Below are 21,843 nucleotides of genomic sequence, written 5' to 3'. Positions count from 1 at the left end.
AATGGGTGGAAGGATGGATGGATGGATGGAAGAATGGGTGGAAGGATGAATGGATGGATAGATGGTTGGGTGTGTGGGTTGATGGATGGATGGATGGATGGATGGATGGGTGGATGGAAGAATGGGTGGAAGGATGGATGGATGGATGGAAGAATGGGTGGAAGGATGGATGGATGGATGGATGGATGGATGGATGGATGGTTGGGTGTGTGGGTTGATGGATGGATGGGTGGATGGAAGAATGGGTGGAAGGATGGGTGGATGGATGGATGGATGGTTGGGTGTGTGGGTTGATGGATGGATGGATGGATGGGTGGTTGGGTGGGTGGGTTGATGGATGGATGGATGGGTGGATAGATGGAAGGAAGGATGGACGGATAGATGGGAAAAGGAATAAGCAAATGAATGGAATGAAGATATGCATGAGTGGCTGGATGGATGATGAATGAATGAGTGAATGAGTGAGTGAGCAAAGGGACAAGTGAATGATGGCCTGAGTGTGCACACGACCAAGTGAGTAGCTGAATGACGGCCACAAGGTATGCAGAAGTATCTGGATCAGGCAGGCACCCACCTAGGGGGTCCTCTGCCCTACCTCCAACCCTCTGCCCAGGGAACACGGGCGCCAGCCAAGTCCAATCCAGCCTCCACGGATCTGCTCCAGTGCCCATGTGGCCCGTCCGAGAGGCTGCCAAGAGGGCATGTGCACTTTGTTCTTCCTTTCCGTAACCCAGATAAAACGTTAACTCTGTCCATTTACACTGTCACTGTTTGGCCCTCCCCTAAGGAAACTTCAAAACTGAAATCCCTTTCTCCACTCATTCCCCACCCCCACCCCCTCACCCCCCCGCCCCCCCCCCCCCCCCCCCCCCCCCGTGTTGCGACAGAAATGCTCCATTTAGCATTCCTAAAGGGCCATTAGCATCCCAAAGCTGCTCGGCTGGAGGATGTATGGGCAGGAAGGGCTGTGGGTTGCTGCCACCTGACTGGGCCCGGCCTGGTGGTGCTGGAACTGAAACTGGGAGGGGTGGGGGGTGGGGCAGGCAGCGGGGAGAGTTGGGAGGGATGGACAGACTCAAACCCCTGCCACTTGGCATCATCTCCCATGTCGATCGCCAAACCCAAGCAGTCCTCTCATTCCAGAAATTTGACTGTATTCTCGCCCTCCGACTCCCTCCCCTCAACCCTTTCTTGGGGCCTCATGAGTGCACCTTTTGACAAATACCACACGGGGGATACTTTTCACTCCAAAGAAAGACGCCCTCTCCAAGGCAAGATGAATATCCCCGTTATCGAACAAACAGGGCTGGGCATGGGGGTGTTAACCCTTCCCTTGCCACCCCCCCCCCCCCCCCCCCCCCCCCCCCCGCCACACACACCGGCTCAGAGAGAAAGCAGAAGCCAGTCCCGGAGCGAGCGAGGCAGGTCAGACAAACCTGGGCGGACGGCGGGCCTCGCGGATGACTCTACGTTTTCCATCCTTTCCCCAGGCCCGAATGAGCGACTCCTCCTCTGAGGTAACATTTGGGCTTGTCAGGGATGTCGCTCTGCACGGCCCATTGTTCTAGATAATCACCCTGCTGCTGAAATTAGCCTGTGAATCAGACAAAAAAACCCTCCTGGAAAGCCTAACCCAGTTGCTAGGTTCTCCGGGAGAGAGAATCAGTCCCAGGCCCGCTCGCTGTCTGCCTCTGAGCTCCCTTCGGAGCGGGTTCTCCTTTCTCACGGCAGCCTGGTCTGTCCTCTCTAGAGACGACAAAATCAGACAGTAGGTGTCCTATAGGGACCCCCGCCAAAGCAAAGGGAGACCGGCCGGTCGCTGGGGAAGGGTCCCTTCCCGCAGCCTGGGCACCTGGAGGGGCCAAGGTGTTCACCGCAAGATAGATGGGCTCGGCACAGCACCCCGCTTCCCTTCCACCGTCCTCAGTCCCCAGCGTTTCAGAAGTCCAACGGCTCACTCCCACAGAGGACGCCCTCGCAGGGGACGGGGCTGCAGGGCTCCAGGTGCTGGAGAGGCAAAGACGGAAACAGGGACTTCCTTAAGGATTAATTTCTAATGAAGTGACCATCGGCCTGGGCTCTTGGACAGGTCTTCCAAACCTTGCCCAAGTCTAACGGCAGTGGGAACGGCCAGCTCTTTTGAGCATTGCCCAGGGTTCTGGAGGGGGCCTGGGTTGGCAGAAAGGGACAAGGACATGTTCAACAAACTTAATTGTTGTGGCACAGGCCAGATAACAACCAGTGGGGGCTCCCGCAGGCCACACAGCCTCTGTCGCAGCTCCAGGGCCCAAACATTGTTCTGAAAGCAGCCACAGCGGGGCCATAAACAAATGGGCGTGGCCGTGTGCCAAGGCCAGTCTATTTACAAACCAGGCCCTGGGCAGAGTCTGGCCCACAGGCTGATTTTGCCAACCACTCCGTACAAGGCCTAGGTCAGCCCTGAGACAGACCGACTCCAGCCTGGCTCTTCCTTAACTGAACTAATTCCATTACTAACCCACGCTGTAACAGCAAAGTCCGTTGGGTCACAAAGTCCTGGGAACCAAGGCTCTTCCCCAAAATAGCACCTACTATGTGCCCGGGCTATGGGGCAGGTACTCCCAGGGGAGCTCCCAGGCATGGGCGTTTGCTCTGATGCGTCAGGGTACCACACCCTGTCTGTCACGGAGTCCTGTCCGTGGACACACAGACACATATACACACACATGCACAAGAATTGACGATCTTTACCTGAGGCCTTACATTCTACGGTGTACATACGCTGGTGTAGTTAACCACTGCTTTCCAGGCTGTGTTTCTCTCTCTCTGTGCATATAGATAGTACAGACCCAGATTACAGATAGAGGGAGGTAAAATGAAGATGAGACAGACAGACAGACAAATCTAGATCCATGCAAATCTGGGACAAACATTTGCAAATACCTACTTACGTACCTGTGTGCTCCCCAAGGGCAGGCACGGAGAGAGAGACCTGCCGAGGCACAGGGAGAGCATGCTTTAAATGCACTCGGTCGTTCCCACGGTCTCGGATGGTGCCTTTAATGCCAGCTCGCTGTCTCTTGTGTCCCTCTGGTCACACGGGAGACCCAAGGGACAGAACCTGGAGGGGCCTATGTAGTAACACGGACTGAGCAACCATGTAAAGTACATGGCCAGCTTTGCACACTACCTGCTTTGCTTTTATTTTAAAAATAACCCGCGAAGGAAAGCAGCCGAGCCCAGGCACCCACATGCCGCAGGGTGCAAAGGAGTTAGAGGCGGAGGCAGGTGGACAGGAGAACCACCCCCGGGGCCCATCGCCAGGTCTCCGCTGTCCACAGAACGCACGCCGTGGGGGAACAGGCTCTTATTTATGTCCAATTAATTTGTCCCCAGGGTCAAGAATGGGAGCGAGCCCAGGAGAGGAGCTCTGCCCCCGGGTCTTGGCATTCCTGGAGTTGGGAAGGGGGCGGTCAGGAGAGCCACCAGGATGGTCGGGCCTGGCTGGGAGCTCTGAGCACTTGGATTTCTGCATTCCAATGCCAAGCCAGGCCTGGCACTGGCCAGGTTGAGCCTTCCTTTGTGTCTGAAAACCCTTTTTGTTTGAAGTTAGTATAACTTTATGCAGGCTGCCAGCAAGGGCCTGTGAGAAAGCTTCCCAGGCCAGCTGCTCTCCTCTTGCCTCTCCTGTGATCCACCTTTTTCTCGGTGGGGGGGGGGGGGGAAAGCCCAGAGGACCGATCCTCTCCCTCAAAGGTGAGACTGGGACTTGAGCCTGGAGAGTGGGGAGCATCGCTCAGAATGCGGGGACTACTGGGCGGTGGGGGAGGGGGCTGGTATTTCCTGAGCACCTGCTACACGCAGACACCGCACTTGGTCGTTGACATACAGCATTTCATTGCTAGAACCCCGACGTGACTAATCCCATTTCACAGATGAGGAACTGAGGCTGAGAAGCTCGACGTCTGGCTGGGAGGTGACGGCGCCCGGCGTGCGGCTGAGTCCTGTCCGATTCCAAAGCCGGACCGCGGACGCCCTTCAGACGGTGAATCGCGATGCTCTAGGAGAGTGATTTCCTTGTCATTTTCCAATTTGAAGTAATTTGAGTCTCGGCCAAAAGGTGTGAATTGGTGTCAAGGATTCCTGTGGACCCCTGACCAACTTCTCCAAATGTTAGTATCTTACACACCCAGGAATGATCAAAACCCAGGAAACAGACGCCTAATCTACAAACCTTTCTCACGCTTCAGTAACTGTCCTACTAATGCGCTTTCCTGGTCCAGGACGGATCTGAGCCACAGCCTGGCACTGAATTCAGGTCTCTCCCCACCCCCTGCCCTTTCTTTGCCTTTCATGACCCTAATATTTTCAGAAGAGTATGAGCCAGTTACACTGGACAATATCTCTCGTTTGGGATCATCTGACGCTTTGTCATGATTAAATTCAGGTTGTGGGTTTTCAATGAGATCCCACAGAAGGGATGTTTAATCTCTGGTCCATGCATGCTGTCAGAAGGCACACGACGTGGGTCTGTCCCATTACTAGTCGTGCTGGTTCTGACTGCTTGGTGAAGGTGATATCTGCCCAGTGTCTTCACTGCAAAGAAGGATTATGTTTCCATCTGAATTGCAGCAGACACTCTGATACTATGCCAACTTTCTCTTGTATCTTCGCTGGCTAACTTAGCAGACACTGTGATTATCTACAACTGTTCCTCGGGTTTTTCCCCCCGCAAAAAGTGATTTTCTACACACATCATTCCTTTTATATTGATTAACTGAAATGCGACTACAAGGAAACGTGAACAGAGATTCCTAAACCTTTCTGCACAGTGGTTTCATTGAAACTATTAGCCAAAGGCAGATTTGCAGGCTCTATCTCCCAGAGATGTGACCGCATGAAGCCAGGGAAAGACTCAGAAATAGACATTTCAATAAGCATTTCTCATTCCCCACATGTTTTTTTTTAATTAATATAATTTGCATATGATGCAATTTACCCTTGGAAAGTATACAGTTCCATGGTTTTTAGCACCATCACAAGGTTGCACGTAACCACTATCTGTTCCAGAACATTTCATCATCCCAACAAGAAACCCCAAATCCTCATTCACCCCTCTCTCCAGTCTCTGGCAACCTCAATCTGCCTCCCGTATGAATTTGCCTATTCTGGGCATTTCCCGTAAGTAGAATCATACCGTACAAGGCTTTGTGTGACTGGTTTTAAGGACCATGAAGTTTTCAAGATACAGTTTACACATGTCTCAGTACTCCATTCCTTTACATGGCTGTGTAATATTACACTGAATGGATATACCACACTTTACTTATCCATTCATCCACTGATAGACATTCCGACTGTTCCTACTTTCTAGCTGCTATGAATATTGTTCCTAAGAACAATCACATTCAGGTCTTTGCCTGCCTACATATTTCTGCTTCTCTTGAGTATACATCAGGGTGTAGAACTGGGGGTCCCATGGTAACTCCATGTTTATATTTAACCTTTTGAGAAACTCTTTCTTACTGGGACTATGCCCCTCTTCGTTTCCACCAGTAGTGTATGCATGAGAGTTCCAGTTTCTCCTGATTCTTTTCAACACCTGCTACTATCTCTGCGATTAGGAGCCATCCCGGCAGGTGTGAAGTGACATCTCAGTGTGAGACTGACTCACATTTCACTGGCTAATGACACGGAGCATCTTCTCACACACCTTACCGGCCATGGACAGATGTTCTTTGGAGAAATGTTTATTCAGGTCTTTTACCTGTTTTTTTAACTTAAGTTTGCCTTTTTGTGGCTGAGTTGGAAGATTTCTGCAGATGTGGTATTTTTCATATATTCTGGGCCCTTATCGGGTACATGATTTGCAAATATTTTCTCCCATTCTACAGGCTGTCTTTCCATGCTCTTGATGGTGTCCTTTGAAGCACAAGTTTTAAATTTTGATGAAGTCCAATCTGTCTGTTTTTTTTCATTGGTTTCATGTCAGATTTTGTTGTACCTCGTCTGTGGGCAGCTCGATGGGAAATGCTCCAGGTTTGATCGTGATCCTAGAAATGACACTTTTGAATCTATTAGCATAAAGTTATGCATGAGGTTACCTTCGTCTCTGCCAGATCTCTTGTTAGATCTCTTTCCATTCCTAATGTTTTTATTTATGCCTTCTCCCTTTTTTTTTTCTTGACCAATCTTCCTAGATTTCTTTGTTTTATGAGCCTTTCCAAACAACCAGCTTCCAGCTTTGCAATCCTTTCTGTTGACTGTTTGTTTTCTAGTTCATTGACTTCTTATTTTTGTCTCCCCACCACCACCACCACCACCACCACCACTTTCTTTCTGGCTTATTCTGCTAATGTTTCCCCCCTCACTTCTTAAATTGGATACTGAGCCCATCCCTTTTCAGCCTTTCTTATGGTTCTGGTATCCTGTGAGATGCGAGTCTCTCTCCAGCATCACCTTCTTCTTCCATGAATTAATCACCCCTTGGCAGGAGAGGGAGGAGAAACAGAGGCAGGCACGGGGATGGCTACCCTGCCTGTTCCTGCAGGAAGCCACCCAAGGAGACACTATTTGGGGGGAGCTCAGAGCTCCTGGGATGGGGCAAGGGTGTATGCCAGAGCCAAACCAAGCCATTGGGGTCAGAGCTCCTTGTGCGAGGTGGCACCCCATGTCAGTGAGTTCTTGTGGGCTCACCACCTTGTCCTTGCAGACAGACTCTGTTTCAGTGAACCTCTTTTGCCAGGCTGGAAGGCAATGAGGCAGAGCCTCATGTATGAGCAGCAACGAGCCAAAGCAATAAACTCAGCCCAGCTGTCAGCTCCAACTGCTCCAGTTCCAACAAGGAGTCACCCTGGCCTTTCTCCTCTGCTTCGCATCCTTACTCCCAGCTCATTCCCTCCCTGGCACCACTTCGTGGGGAACCCCAAAACCATCATCCTGGAATGGGAGCACTGGAAAAGACTGAGAACTCCTCTGCCAACTCCCTCTCTCCACTGAGGAGAAGACCAAGGCCCATTCAAGTTCACGGTACAGTGCATGCCTTTTTCCTGGTGTCGGTATCAGACAACCAGCTTTGTCCCACTCATGGCATTCTGCTCTGAACTCGGTATTTCAGCGGCGATCTCGTGACCCTGCTTCCACTTGGCTCCACTTCCCTTACACACTTTGCCATTTCTCTCGGTCTTTAAAAGACTGGAGGACTTGGTCACCTAATTGGTTAAGTACTAAGAGGGACCAACAATGTCAGCATCTATCAATAAGATCAAGTTTTTGCTCCAAGTAGGCAAACATAAAAACAAAAATGAAGAGGATTTGGAGGGGGTAAAAAATGACTAAGATTGATACAACAAATACACTAAATGGTACCCTAAAAACAGAGCCCTCTTTCAGTTCCTATGGAATATCAAGAGAACTGATCTTGTACACACACACACACACACACACACACACAAGATTGTTAAAAACTGTACCGGCTGCAATAAAATAAAATCACCCACTAATTACAACATGTGTATTTTAAGGACCTACTCCCCTGGAAATGAAAATAAAATTCATAAATAACTCCAGGAGCAGAAAAGAAGGTCAAAATGACAATGACACCATCATCCTCAAAGCAGTGACAGTGGGAGCAGGTGCAAATCAAAACGAAGGGTGGGTGGCGAAAGCTTCTCTTGAGAGAGAAGGCACGGCCTTTCATGGTTCCACTGTCAAGCACGAATAAGAAAATCATACCATTAGCTGAACAGAGCATTTAACAAAAAGTATCTGGAGGACCACAAAAACCTGAACAAGAATGAATAAGGGTGAAATGGAAATTGGGAAATTGGAAACTGGGGTGCCAAGGCGGGTGGGATTCAGTTAAACATCTGACCCTTGATTTCAGCTCAGGTCATGATCTTAGAGTCATCAGACAGAGCCCCACCTTGCCAGGAGTGGAGCCTGCTTAAGAGTCTCTCTCTCCCTCTCAGGCCCCTCCCCACAATGCAAGCTCTCATGCACACGCTCTGTCTCTAAAATAAATAGGTAGATAAACAGATAGCTAGAAAAAAGAAAACTAGAAGCAATATATAACATCAAAAACAAGGGGCAGGCTCAAGCAGTAAGAGCTCCAGCACTGAGCTGACAGGTCCTACTGGAATTACAGCTCTGGGCTTTGCAGCCAGCTGACATTGGGCAAGTTGGATTTCTGAACTTCTCAACACCTGTAAAATGGGGATAATCGTACTCAGCTCATGAAGTTCTACAGGTTTAAAAATTGAGTGTACACAGAGTGCTCAGCACAAGGCCTGACACACAGTAAGTATTGAACAACGTTCAATAGATAGTATTACCATCACTCTGAAAAATATCAAGAAAAACACCAAACCTAGGCAGAGAGTGAGAATAAATACGTAGTATTAGGAATCAGAAAGATGACATAGACCCATGTGGAATTTTTTTTAAAAAATGGCTTTAGTGATTGCTACATACAACTATGCTTGAAAAAAATGAAAATCTGGGTAAATGATAATTTTCCTGGAAAACAAATTACCAGATTTGACTCAAAAAGCAGATGAAAAATTCCTGAATAAACATGCAAGCATGGAAGAAATTGAAATCATTATCAGATAACTACTTCCAAAAATGGCACAGGGCCCAGATGGGCTAATTCAGGCAAATCTTCAAGGAAGAGCTAGCTATCATGCTCCTTAAATTATTCCAGGGCACAGCAATGACTGGAAACTTCTCTCTCCACTGCATAAATTCAGAATAACCCTGACACGAAAGGCAATATAAGGAGAAAAGCAGTTCAGGCAAATCTCACTTTTGAAGAGATCTAAAAAATCAAAAATAAAATATTAGCAAGGAAAAACGTGTCACAAAATAAACGCATTCCAAAATGCTAGACTCGCTCAAATTTAGAAAATCACGAAACCACAATGAGATACCACTTCCTACCCACCAGAAAGGCTATAATCAGAAAGATAGGGAATAAGTATTGACGAGAAGAATGTGGAGAAGATGAAGCCCTCATATGTTGCAGGTGGGAGTGTAAAACGGTGCAGCTGCTTTGGAAAACAGTCTGGCAGCGTCTCAAAAAGTTAAACACAAAGTTACCATATGACCCAGCAACTCTACTCTTAGATACATAACCCAAGAGAAATAGGAACACATCTCTGTATGAAAACCTTACACATTAATACTCATGGCAGCATTATTCCTAATAGCCAAAAAGTGGAAACAACGTACATATCTGCCATCGGATGAAAAAATAAATAAGAAGCTGTGTATGCATACAATGGAATAGTATTCAGCCATACAAAAGAATGAAGTTCTGCTCCATGCTACATCACAGAAAGACCATGAGAACAGTGTTAACTGAAAGCTGTCAGTCACAAAGGCCACATACAGTATGTCTCTATGGGAAATGCCCAGAACTGGCAAATCTACAGAGACTGAAAGGAGTTTAGTGGTTGGCTAGGGTTGGGGTGATTCTGGGAAAGAGGGAATAGAGGATGATTGCTAATGGGTACAAGATCCTTTTGTTGTGGGACAAAAATGTTCTGGAATGAATTTTAGTGATGGTTGCATCACTCTATAACCATACTCAAAAGCACTGAATCATATATTTTAAAGGGGTGAATTACATCGTACGTGAATTACATCTCCGTAAATCTGTTCAAAAAATTTTAGGAATGAATTAATGCAATTCACTACATTAATAGTCAACGTGAAAGTATATGATCATTTTGATTGATATCCAAAGGATTACCATTCCGCATATTTGTAATTTAAAACAGTAACACCAAAAAGGAGCAAATCTCCCAGTAAATCAGGAACCAAAGTCATTTCTTTGAGCACAATAAACACTATCCACCTAAAACTAGTAATAAAAATATACCTACTGAGAAAACGCTAGAAACATTTTCACCGGGGCCAGAAACCCAAGGGTGTATGTTAGCATTCCTATATACCATTACTTGGACTTCAAGCCAATGCAGCAAGACAGGAAAAATAAAAGTACAAGTGTTAGGGAAAAAGTGCTAAAAAATCCATAATTTGAGGATTACAGTTGAATCTGAAAAAATCCAAGAGAAAAGAATTAACTAGTTTAATTAGCAAACTACTTTTAAAAAGTTGAGTGATGTTGTTGTTTGCAAATTACTTACATAAAAAACCAACAGCCTTTCTACATGTCAGCAGTATCCAGTTAGAAGATAAAATGAGAAGGGGAAAAAATCCCTTTTGTAATAGTAATCTAAATTATAAATGCATGGAAATCAACTTTCTTTCAAAAAAAATGTGAGGCTAATATAAAGAAATGTATATACTCTGCAGAAGGATATAAAAGAAGATATGAATAAGTGGAAATGTTAAACATCTCTGGATTGTTGGCAGCTTTTTAAAAAAGATTTTATTTATTTACTTGAGAGAGAAAGAGAGGACGTGCGAGCATGAGCAGAGGGGAGAGGCAGAGGGAGAGGGACAAGCAGACTCCCAGCTGAGCAGGGAACCAGATGCAGGGCTCCACCCCGGGACCCTGGGATCATGACCTGAGCTGAAGACAGAGGCTTAACAGACAGAGCCACCCAGGAACCCCCTAACACGTCTGGAGTGTTAGATTTAAACCTGTAAAGGTTTAAGTATCCCTCTACCATGTACCTCTTGGAATGGCTAAAATTAAAAGACCGACCATATCAAATGCTGGCAAGGACTAGAAATTGGAGACAAGACACTGGAACACTCTTGCTGCTGGTGTGAATGTAAAGTGGTACAACCATTCTAGAAAACAGCATTGCTGTTTTCTTAAAAAATTTTTTAAAAAGTTAAACATACACATACCATCTCATACAGTCACTCCACTCCCAGGCACTTACACAAGAGAGATGAACACATCTGTGCCCGCAAATACACACATAGGAATGGCCACAGCTGCTTTATCAGTAATGGCCAAACAGAGGACATGACCTCAGTGTCCATCAGTAGGTGCAGGGACATAATAGACTGCTACCAGCGATAAAAGGCAGTGAACCAGTGATACACATCGCATCACAGACAAATCTCAAGATAATCATGCAGAACGACAGAAAACAGACAAAAAAGAATACATACCATATGATTCCATTTACCAGAAACTCTAGAAAGGGAAACTAATGCAAAATGACAGAAAGTGCTCTCAGAGAAAGGGGCAGGAGGTGTGGGAGGAATTATCAAAGAGCATTAGGAAACATTTGGGGCTGACGGATAGGTACTGTGTCTTGATCGTGGTGGTGTTTTCATAGGTACACGCATATGTCAAACTCACCAACTTACGCTCTTTAAATAAGTGCAGCTGACTGGATTTCAATCATAACTCAATAAAATGTCTTACAGATTATCTTGAACAGCAAAAAGAAACACGGAATTTGTGATTTATCCAGACGTCCATCCTACCCATTTCGTATCTTACAAACCTAACGGAGATGTTTTAAATCATTAAATCATGAAGTGCAACACTTGAGTTGATACAGTAGAAACTGAAAAAGTGTGAGGTTGTCCATTATCACCAAGTTCACTTTAAGAACACTGCTATCCAATTATCCAGGGCATGCGTCCTGACGTTTCACAAACCCAACCAGAGCCCATGCACACAGGCACGCACACATACATAAGAATAGCAATGAAGATAACTGGAAAAGAACCAATGTTAAAAGATCAGTGAGTAAGTACTGAACACACCCGACACCAAAATGCAGCAACCAAACAGACGGGAAGTGGCAGGGAAAACAGACCCATCAGTGAAACAAAATGGAAAATCCAGAAAACAGATGCGAGTTTATAAGAAAACGTAAGCATTTAATAAATATGGCATCTCAAATCACTAAGAAAGAATGATTTTTCCCCCCAGTAATTGTCACTGAATGACTGGCTAAATATTTGGAGGAAAAAAAAAAAAAAGGAAGAAAGAAAGAGAGAGAGAGATCCTTACCTCACACCATATGTCACAATTAATTCCAGATGGATGAAAGATTAAAATATATGGCTCTGAGTTCTGGCAACGAGGTGGACTGAGCTCATGCAGAACCCCTACCACGGCAAACATCTAGAAATACTAGATGAAATGTAATTTTAAAAAATATTTAATGCATAGCAGATCTCACAAGAAATAAAAGGAAATCCCCAGGTGCTGGAAGAATTAAGAATCTGCAAGCTGAAGTATTAAGAGAAACACTGAGACCGTGGTGACCAAGAGGTCTGTGTGAGTGGGGCTGGATGAGAAGGAGAAAGAGATCAAAGAAAAGAAAGCCTGGGTATTCGACGTAGAAACAGGCCTTCATGGCTTTGGGCTTTGGTTTTAGCACCCACATACAGAAAGGAGATGAGGCCTTGAGACTTCCAAGGCAAGGATGAACAAATGAGACCCTGCATTCTTTCCTTTAACCAAGGCTCAGTAAGCATCTACTACATGCCAGGACCCTCAGGAGCAATACAGACAAGGACTCCCACCCTTACAGGAACTTAATTTCTAACGAGTGTTAAAATGGAGCAAGTGGTGGGATGGAAAGACGGTCGATAAACATAATTAAGGAGTAAATCACATGATGTGTTAGAAGATGGTAGGTGTTATGGGAGGAAAAGGAGAAAGTGGAGTAAGAAAAGGGTTATCAGGAATGTGTGTGATGCATACGTGTGTGTGTGTGTGTGTGTGTGAAGGAGACAGACACAGATGAGGAAGCTGTCTTAGGATATTATTATGTAGGACAATCAGGGCTGGCTGCAACAAGAAACAACAACCGATCAAGGGGATGAGGAAACCATCCATCTGAGTATCTGGCAGCAGGAACTACCAGTAAGAACAGATCAGGGGGCTGGGGAGCAGGATAGACAGGCAAGAGACCAGCAGCGATCCAGGCCTAGGAGGGACTAGAGGAAAATCCTCACTTGATACAGAAATGTTCAAGATGATTAATTCATGGAAAAATCAGTCCCATGCCTATGATACCATGAAGATGTCTGGCAAAATCAACTCGGTAGGGACACTCCAGATCTCAGACCAGTGGGATTTCCATAAAATCCCCCCAAAAAGATAAGCTCACAGTCAGACGTTACAAAACCCACAAGGAAATCATTCCCATGAAGCAAAGGTCAGCAGACAGAGCAAGCAGGATGATCTGTACCCCCTAGAAGCTGAGATCATCCATCAAACTAAAAAGGACTCCAGGATACCATATGTTTAAGACTATTTATAAGCAAATAAGGCTGAGCAAAGGGAGGCAGGTACTGAAGAGAATATACAGTATGATTTCCTCTACAGAAAGTTCCAGAGCAGACAAAACTAAACCCACAGAGCCAGAAGACAAGACGGTTGTATACCGCGGGATGGTGATCTCAAGGACGTAAGCAGGCCTTCTGGAAATGTTTTATTTCTTGACGGCTGAACTGGTTACACAGGTGAGTTGACTTGGTTGACGTCCATCCAGCTGTATATGCAGGATCCGGAGAGAGGAGACCGGCTAGCAGACACGCCGGAGGGCAAAGAAGGAACGCGCCCCACGCTTCCCCTCCCAAACTGGAACAGCTGGTGAGGGAGAGAAGGACAAATCCCCGGTGGTCTTGAAGGGCCGGCCCAGGTGAGGCCCCCCACTCAGAGCCTGACCAGTCTTTCGAGGGACTCCCAGCGGAACAGAGGGCATGGGGAACATGGCAAAAATCGCCCCAGGAAGGAGGCATATTTCACTGGAACACAGACTATCAGAGCTAAAGATGGTCTTCACGCCCCAAACCCTCACTTTAAGGGAGAGACAACTGAGACCCAGAGAAATAAAGGGAAACTTTGACCACCCCCACCCAGTTATTAACAGTTTTCCTTGACAGAGTATATACAGATTTAAGATGAGAGGCGGCAATCAGACACAGTGGTGAGAAGCAGGACCCGGGGCCATCCCACCTGCTAGCTGGGTGACCCTGGGCAAGGACCGTGTCCCTCACGTGCCTCTGTTTCTTCACCTGCAGAATTATGTATGAATGTAAATTTGGACATCCGCCTTCTGCACAATGTAGAACCGTGATGCACAGAGCTGGCCTGACAGCTACCCCCAGGATCCGATGACTCTACTTCTGGATACACGCCCAACGGAAATGCGTTCACACGCGCCCAAGTCAAAAGACGAGGACAAGTCCGTCCACAGCAGCATCCTTTGTATGAGCTGGCACTAGAAAACCACCCGAGTGTCCGCCACAAACAGGCTGGGTAACTAAACTGGACTATGTGTATGCTCCGGGACTCTACACAGCTACGGGAACTAAGAAGACGACCCGCGGAGAAGCCCCACGAATGGAACATGGAGCAAAAGAAGCCAGAACATGACTCTACTTACATAGAGCTCAAAAGCAGTCAAAGCCTATGTCTGTTGGGAAGGGCGCACGGCAACAGGGAGGGAGCCCAAGGCAGCTCTGGGGGTGCTGGTGTGTTCCTGATGTGGGCATTCATCTGCGGTCCTCGAGCTGGACACAGGATCCCAGTGCTTTTCCGTACGGAGGTCACACTTCGAGAAAGGAATTTCCTTCTGGGTAATACTGGTATGGTAGAAGCCACGTGGTGGTCGGTTGTGAGGATAAAATGAGGTCGTGTCTGTGCAGTATTTAGAACGGAGTACGGCAGGAGGAAGAGGGATAGACGTGTGTCGAGCCAAAGTCAGACGAGCGGTGGGCCTCTGAGCTCCCCCCAACCCTGCTCTGCAGCGTGGGGCAGGGGCTCCTCTCACTCCCTGGCCCCCCATATCCCACCGAGGTCTTGCACAGAACTCCCAGCACTCCGAGGGCATTGAAGGTACACAGGGATTCAACGACACACCCACAGGACACACAGGGCGGGTGGAGGGCACGCGGGGCTGGACACTGCTGGTCTGAATCCTAAGTCCTAACGCACACATCAAGCTCTTCCATATACAAGTTAACAGAAAGCTGGGCTCTCCGACCTTGGTTTTTGAACATCATTGCTACGGAGCAGGACAATCAGAAACCGGCTTGTCACTTAAATGTGGGTCCTAGTCTCCTGCGGGCATCTCGGACTTAGGAAAAACAACCATGTCAGGGTGTCCAAAAGCCCTGCCCTGGGGCGTCCGACTCAAAGGTACTTTCATGTTTCCGATGACAACCCTTGTATCTATCAACACAGTGTGTTTCCTTTTCCATGCTGGGGTGGGAGCCGTCAGTTAGTTACCGTCAGACCCACTTGGAAGCAGGGCACTGAGGGGAAGCGGCTGGGGGAAGAGTCTCTCAATGCCACCCAGATGTGGCTTGGGGGCCAGGACCCACTCCTCAGGTGGGAAGGAACCCCGGGAAGTGTCAGGCACCAGAGCCCTGCCCCGCGGGCTAGGACATGCTCTCCTTGGCATGGGAGGGTAGTCCCAGAGCTTGCCCAGGGCAGGAGAAGCTGCCTGGGAGCCTGGAGATGACCCTCCCGGAGGGCACCCTTTTCGGGGAACCCAGTCTCTCAGAGCGGGTGGCAGGGGAGAAAACAAAAATGCTAACCGCACAGCCAATGCACGGGGTTACTATGTTGTAGTAGACTGCAATGCAATCCCCCCACATTTTAGAAGAGCCCACTCTGAAATCCGCCTCCGCTCTAGACCCTCTGCACTTCCTGCATCTGGGGCGTTTGGCAAAGTTCCTCCCTCAGGGCGCCCAGTGGTGTGCGCGGTTTAGCACGAGGGTACACGTACTAACCCTTCACACGCACAACCTCCCCAACCTGCCCCAACCTGCCCCAACCAGCAGGGAGGGTCCCCACCCACTTCACACTTCTCTACCTCCCCAACCCAAAAGATGGCCACCTCCACTGACAGCTCCAGAAATGACCACTTACAGGGTTCCCCTTCGACTGTGGGCTGGGGGACCTGGGGGAGCTGGGGAAGGTCTTCTAGGTCTAAAAATTGTCATGCGGTTTTCATCTCCGAGGCTACTTCTAAGACATTACGGCAGCCCAGGGTATTCTGTTGTAAAGGATGCTAAAGCCCTGGGACTATCTCTGGCCTTAAAAGAACAGAGTGCTGTGGTTGATTAGCAATGTCTGCCCTGGTTCCAGAATGGGGGAGCCGTGGTGTGATGGCTAAGTAGGCACCACGGCCACCCCAAGCCGGAAGAGATGAACTCAGAAGTTCCAACAGTGATAATTAGGCAGGCAGAGAGTGTCCCTCCCTTTGGGGATGCTCCATCAAATATGGGAAGGGTGCAACATACAAGGGCTTTGGGAAACTAAACGAGCTCTGTTCTCGTTTCCCTGTTACCTAAGGCTCAGTTATTCAAACCCAGCCCGTTGAAAGGTCCCTACAGTCCTACAGATAGTGGAACTCAGGTGTGGAGCCTCGAGAATGTGTATAAATTGCACGTGACTGCTAATACTCCCTAATATCTGCAGGCAGAAAAGGACCTGGGGAAAAAGCTAGAAATCTATCAGGAGCGCCAGCTAGGAAGAGGGCATGGAGGGGCTCCGACATGAAGCTCGACCACCTGCACTGACAGGGGGTAAGAGGGGAGTGAGACCTCGCCTACCTTACCCAGGCCAGTCCTGAATCCTCCACAGAGACAGACTTCCGGAACCTCCTTCCAGCTTCCAGACTGAGCAGGAACCCTCCTTGGTTATCAGTGGATGTAGTGTACTAGGGTGGTAACTTTCTGCCTTCTGAGGTCCTCAGCCAACCAATTTCCTTTGCCCGCTGAAAAGCCACCCCTTTCCATAGCCACACCTAGAGACATCTGTCTTCCGGATCTTTTCTACATGTGCAAAGGCACTGTGACACCAATTCCTCTCCCCCAAATGATGGCCTCTACGCTAGTCCTGACGGCAGGAGGCCGGGGATCATCAGGGACGGCTCCCACACAGCCAAAGCCAGAACACACATCTCCAATCCCTGGCAGAACTCCTCAGTCACGGTACCTCTGTCCCCTCGGTGACCTCAGCTCTTCCACTGTCAGGGGACATCTCAGAAAAAGGTTGATCGGGAAGGAGGCTCAGGGCCAGGCACCAAAGTGTTAGAAGGGGAAGTCTCAGATGAGACACATTCCACACTTGGTCCAAGGCACGCCCGTAGCCCCTTCTCTCTAGCTCAGAAGGAAGTAGCTGGGCTCAACACACACCCAGCCAGGGCCTCCCCCGGGAGCTGGGGACGGGAAGGAAGTGCCACCTGTACAGGCCAAGGCTGACCACGGATACGGGTCTTGGCCTTCTGACATGGGGGGAAAGGCACGCCAATTATACAAGGTTCCGAAGGCCGATGAAAATCCATATAAAGCACCTATTACAATGGTTGGCACCTTGTAGGGGGCACTGGTCTGTCTTCGGGATGTCGCCTGACGGCCGCCTTGCACTAATATTGTCAGCTCGGCAGTCCCGCAGCTTCCCAACCCAGTGCCACGTCTCCCAAGGCCACGGAGCCCACAGGGGCTGCTGTAGGTCTTCCTGGACAACGGGCAAAACGCTGTGGGCCTCTCTGCAAGTATTAGGCTTAAATCCGGAGCCCTTCAAAAGCCCTCGGAGACCTCTGGGCTCCCTCTAATGAAAGGCGCTGCGGAAACCCAAGGTATGATTATCACTTCTGAAAAAGAAAAAAATGCTGGCTCACAAAATATCCATCCTGGTGTATGGACAGATAAGGTTTTATAATCCGGTCCCCTAGGGAGCCATTTATGTTGGTGAGGCCGGCCTCGCATCAGACCCTGTGGAAGCCATCAAGATAACACGAATAACCACCCAGCGGACTTTTGAAGTGTAAACATAGAAGTCTATTAAGAATACAATGTTGGTTTAATCCCAAGACAAAAAATTTACTTAATGAAAAGCACAACTCATCTCGAGGAGGAGATATCGATACCAGCTGTGAGCCGAAAATGAGGGGATTCCTTCCAGGGAACATCTGAATCTCAACCCACTGCCTTTCCAATATTTACTCTGGACATAAAGTCTCAAATACTTTTCCAAGGATCTCATTTTTCTACAGGAGGAGGAGTTCAGAGAGAAGTCTGGGCAGGGCCGAAGGCTTCTTGGCGAAGGCTGGATATGCACAGACCCACCCTGGGAGGTTTACCCTGATAGAACTCTTGTCTCCCTTCTCTCTGGGCAGAGTAGGAGGCAGATGCCTTGCCCACCGGATGCTGGGGAGAAGCCCAGCAGAGACCCTCACTCCGACTGCCGTGCGGCCAACCGAGATCACCGATGGCCCTGTGCAACCGCATGTGAAGGTCACCTAGCACACGAGCAGCCAGGGTAGGCCCCTAAACTCGTCTCTTCACAACACTTCTCAGCCCACTTCCTCGATTTTCTTCTGTATGTTTCAGAGAAGCCAGGGGGAGACGGAGCACTAGGGAAACAGAAAGGGCCTTATTATCGAGGATTTTCTGATTACGAGCTGTGTTTCCCCACCTTTGAGCAAGATCATGGGCCCCCAAATCAAGAGACTTGGCCATCATCACCCCTGGCAGATGCCAAGACCTGCAAGAAAGTATTTACACCCTTTTCACTTATATTACTAACTCCCAGCTCCCACTAGGCCTGATGGCTAAAATGAAGAATGATTTCTTTTCTTTTTTTTTTTTTTAAGATTTTATTTATTTATTTGACAGAGAGAGAGAGTGAGCGCACAAGCAGGGGAGCAGCAGAGGGAGAAGGAGGAGGGTCTCTGCTGAACAGGGAGCCCGATGTGGGCCTGGATCCCGGGACCCTGGGATCACAACCTGAGCTGAAGGCAGACGCTTAACTGACTGAGCCACCCAGGTGCCCCTGAAGGATGATTTCTTACATGCAACATCATATTTATACATGTATGAACATAATTAATACAACGTAACATGACTGACACAACTAGGGAACCATCTCCAATTCTAGCAGAAGTAACAGGTTGTTCCAATTCTTTCCTATACGTGGATATGTTACTGCCATCCACCCACCAACCCACCCACCCACCGCCCAAGCTCTGTAGAGTCTGCCCAAAGGATGCATTAGGACAAAGCATGAACACCCAGCTCCACCACCTCCTAACCACCCAGCTTCGGGAAAACTACTTTAATGCCTCTAGGTTATGGTTTTCTCATCTGTAAAGTAAGTGCCGTCATACTGCATATTATTAGCATGGCTGCGATGATTAAATGACTAATGCGAGTGTTCGGCAAAAAAAAAAAAAAAAAAGCTCTCAAGACTTAACGGCCATAATGATGATAATTATAATAATCACCAAGACTGTAAAAACATTCAACCGATCTACAGCTATGTGCCAGGCTCTCGACTAAGCAGCAAATAATTCTGGCCTTCTGATTTTGCAAGAGTCTTTAGTGGGGCGTTGGGTTTCTCACAGCAACACCTCCAACACAATCCCCCTTCTCCTGCTGGGGATGAAGGTAGGCCGAATTGCTGGAGAGCCATTTGCAGCGTGAGGACCCCCCCAACCCCCATAGCCATGTTTAAACAATTACCAGCATTATGTTGCAGGTACCCACGACCATAGGAGGCCAGCCCAGCACGGCGCTCATCTTGCAGAGACGTCTTTTGTGTGGGTTTTGGGTTTCAGCTGGGCAACGCAAAGCCACAGAGCGAGTCGCAGAACGAGTTTTCATAAGCTCACCCTGTCACAAACCAGGCAGGGGTTCATGCTGACATCCCCACAGTAAGATTAAACAGCATGCTTCGTCAGGCACTAAATACTAACACAGCTCCGACGTCAGGGGGACACTGATTAAAACTGATGTCAATAATTTATAAAACACAATATGGTCTTCAGATGCTCTCTTGGAAAAAAAAAAGAAGAAGAAGAAGAAGGAAGAGAAGAAGAAGAAGGGGGGGTGGAGAAAGGGCCTAGCAACCCAGGTGGTTTAAAACTGTTCATGCATTTTCCCTTGAATGTACATATACCCCCACCATGCTCGGATGCTCCTTTACGCAAAGAATATTAATGCACATGTGTGTGAGAGCATGGGAGCACCGCTGATACATATGGGCGGAAGAAAGTATTTAGTTATTCCGCTGAGAGCTGTCAAGGCTGTAACGTTATACACGGTCTTGTCTTTCATATTGTTTTGCGGGGTTTTTTCTTCCAGAAGAAATCCAAAATTGAATTTAAAATAAAATCAGCCTTTACGAAAAGTTCCCATTTATCCCATAGAGAACTCAACCTTGAAAAGGCACCAAAAAGAAAGCTTGACCAGAGAAAACCTAGAGGCTGTATGCATTTCCCAGCAATCCGAAAGTACCTCGGTCCTGGTAGAACCGTGGAGTCAAATAATATCCATGTCATTTTTAAATTTTTGGAGTTTTTTTTGGGGGGGGGCGGGGAAGGGTGGGTATAATTGGAAGTAACCTAAGGAGAGATGCCATTTTAGTCTATTATAAATCACTGTGTCATTATTTTATAAAGGCAGAAACAAAATAGCAGAGCGATAATGCTTCATTTTTTTTTAAATCAAGATTGATTTTTGGAATTAAGAAACATCCTTCTTGATTTTGTCTTCCATTGTAAATAATCTGGGTTGCTTGACTTGATATGTCAACAGTGTGAAATTCACAAGAGGGGATTATGCTGGGGGGAAAAATCTGATAGTGCGAAAGTTAGTGTGTGAAGGATATATTAATGCTTTTTTTTTTTTCTAGCACAGTGACCTGTAGTGTCTCAGAACACCTGTCAAATACTAATTCATTCACATATCTCCACTACAGGGCCTTTTCATAAAAAGCTCGACCTTTAATTGTAAATCACTTCTAAATTGTCTTTGCTGGCTTTCTCTTTTGCAGAACGATGGAAAAATCACTGAGACTTCAATTAAGACTTTATGGGAACTTCAACCTGGCGTTCCCGAGGCTGTAGCTACAAGATATCAGAACATCTATTCAAAAGGGAAACTATAAATAACTTTAACTTAGTCGAATTGGCTTTGCTTTTATGAGATGACTGAATAATTGGCAAGATTCAAAGATACTTTGACTACTGAGAATTAAAATAACTTCAGGAAAAACCAGAAAATATTGTTGGCCGATTATTTGTCATGCAGATGATGTACTTATTAGGCCTAATTAAGCTTTTTGAACCAAAAAAAAAAAAAAAACACTTACTAATTACATTAGTTAATATGTTGATTGCTCAATTTGGCTGTAAAAAAAAAAAAGCAGTCAATCCAATTTGTGCACACAGTTAATGCTGTGGTCAAAAGACAAAATCCTCAACTATAGGGTTTATTTCAAGTGCATGACCATTGTTACGACAAATACGGGACGGGGAGAGATGGGGGTGGGCCGTGATTGTGAACAATACCCAGGCTGAGAGGAATCCTCAGGCACAAAGTTAGCACAAGATTCCGTTTTTCACCTCAAATGTATTCACTAGCGTTCGTCCAATTAGACCCCGCGGTCGACAACCCGAAGATATCTTTCATATGCACAGGCGAGCTAAAACTGATAGCAAAGCCGTGGGAGGCCCTTTAAATGTCAATAAAGGGTTTTTATGCACAAAAGGCAGCAAAGAAAAGAGGGAGGGGGAAAGAGAAGGGATGGGAAAAACCAACATTTCTAAAGGAAAGAAGCAGATCAAAGCAATTTTATTCTCAAAGACCACGAAGTCAGGGTGTAACTACCAGCTCCCCGCAAACCTGCAAAGTCTCTTCACTTCAATCTGGCAACCAATTCAGGCCCTTAAATGAGGGGGATGAACAATTAGGTCTGCAAAAGCCGGGGCCGGTGCAAACAGCCCTGTGCAGCCCCAGACGCCTGACTGGGCCTCAGTGCCCACCCGGATCACCAAGACATGTTTTCCATTCGCTCGCTCAAAAGTCTGCATGCACAGTCATGAGGCACAAACTATTCGACAACAACATGACACAATTAATCAGAACCAGACCTCAAAACGTGTGTTTGTGGGGACC

At 47.4% G+C, this 21,843-nt stretch overlaps 1 protein-coding gene and 1 long non-coding RNA gene across 4 annotated transcripts in view; both read right to left on the bottom strand.

Moving 5' to 3' along the window:
• The window catches only part of NTN1 (netrin 1), a 171,621-nt gene that overhangs the window by 132,352 nt on the left and 17,426 nt on the right, over positions 1–21,843 (bottom strand). The window lies entirely within an intron of this gene.
• LOC309852055 lies at positions 17,702–20,763 on the bottom strand. The gene is made up of 2 exons (XR_014305051.1): positions 19,408–20,763; positions 17,702–18,299 (listed from the first exon to the last, which is right to left on the bottom strand). It is a non-coding gene; the product is annotated as an uncharacterized lncRNA (long non-coding RNA).

Source organism: Mustela nivalis (genome assembly GCF_964662115.1).
Source record: "Mustela nivalis genome assembly, chromosome: 17".
NCBI classification, from domain to species: domain Eukaryota; kingdom Metazoa; phylum Chordata; class Mammalia; order Carnivora; family Mustelidae; genus Mustela; species Mustela nivalis.
The sequence above is the reverse complement of the archived record's forward strand: the minus strand, read 5'-3'. Positions and strand labels throughout refer to the sequence as shown.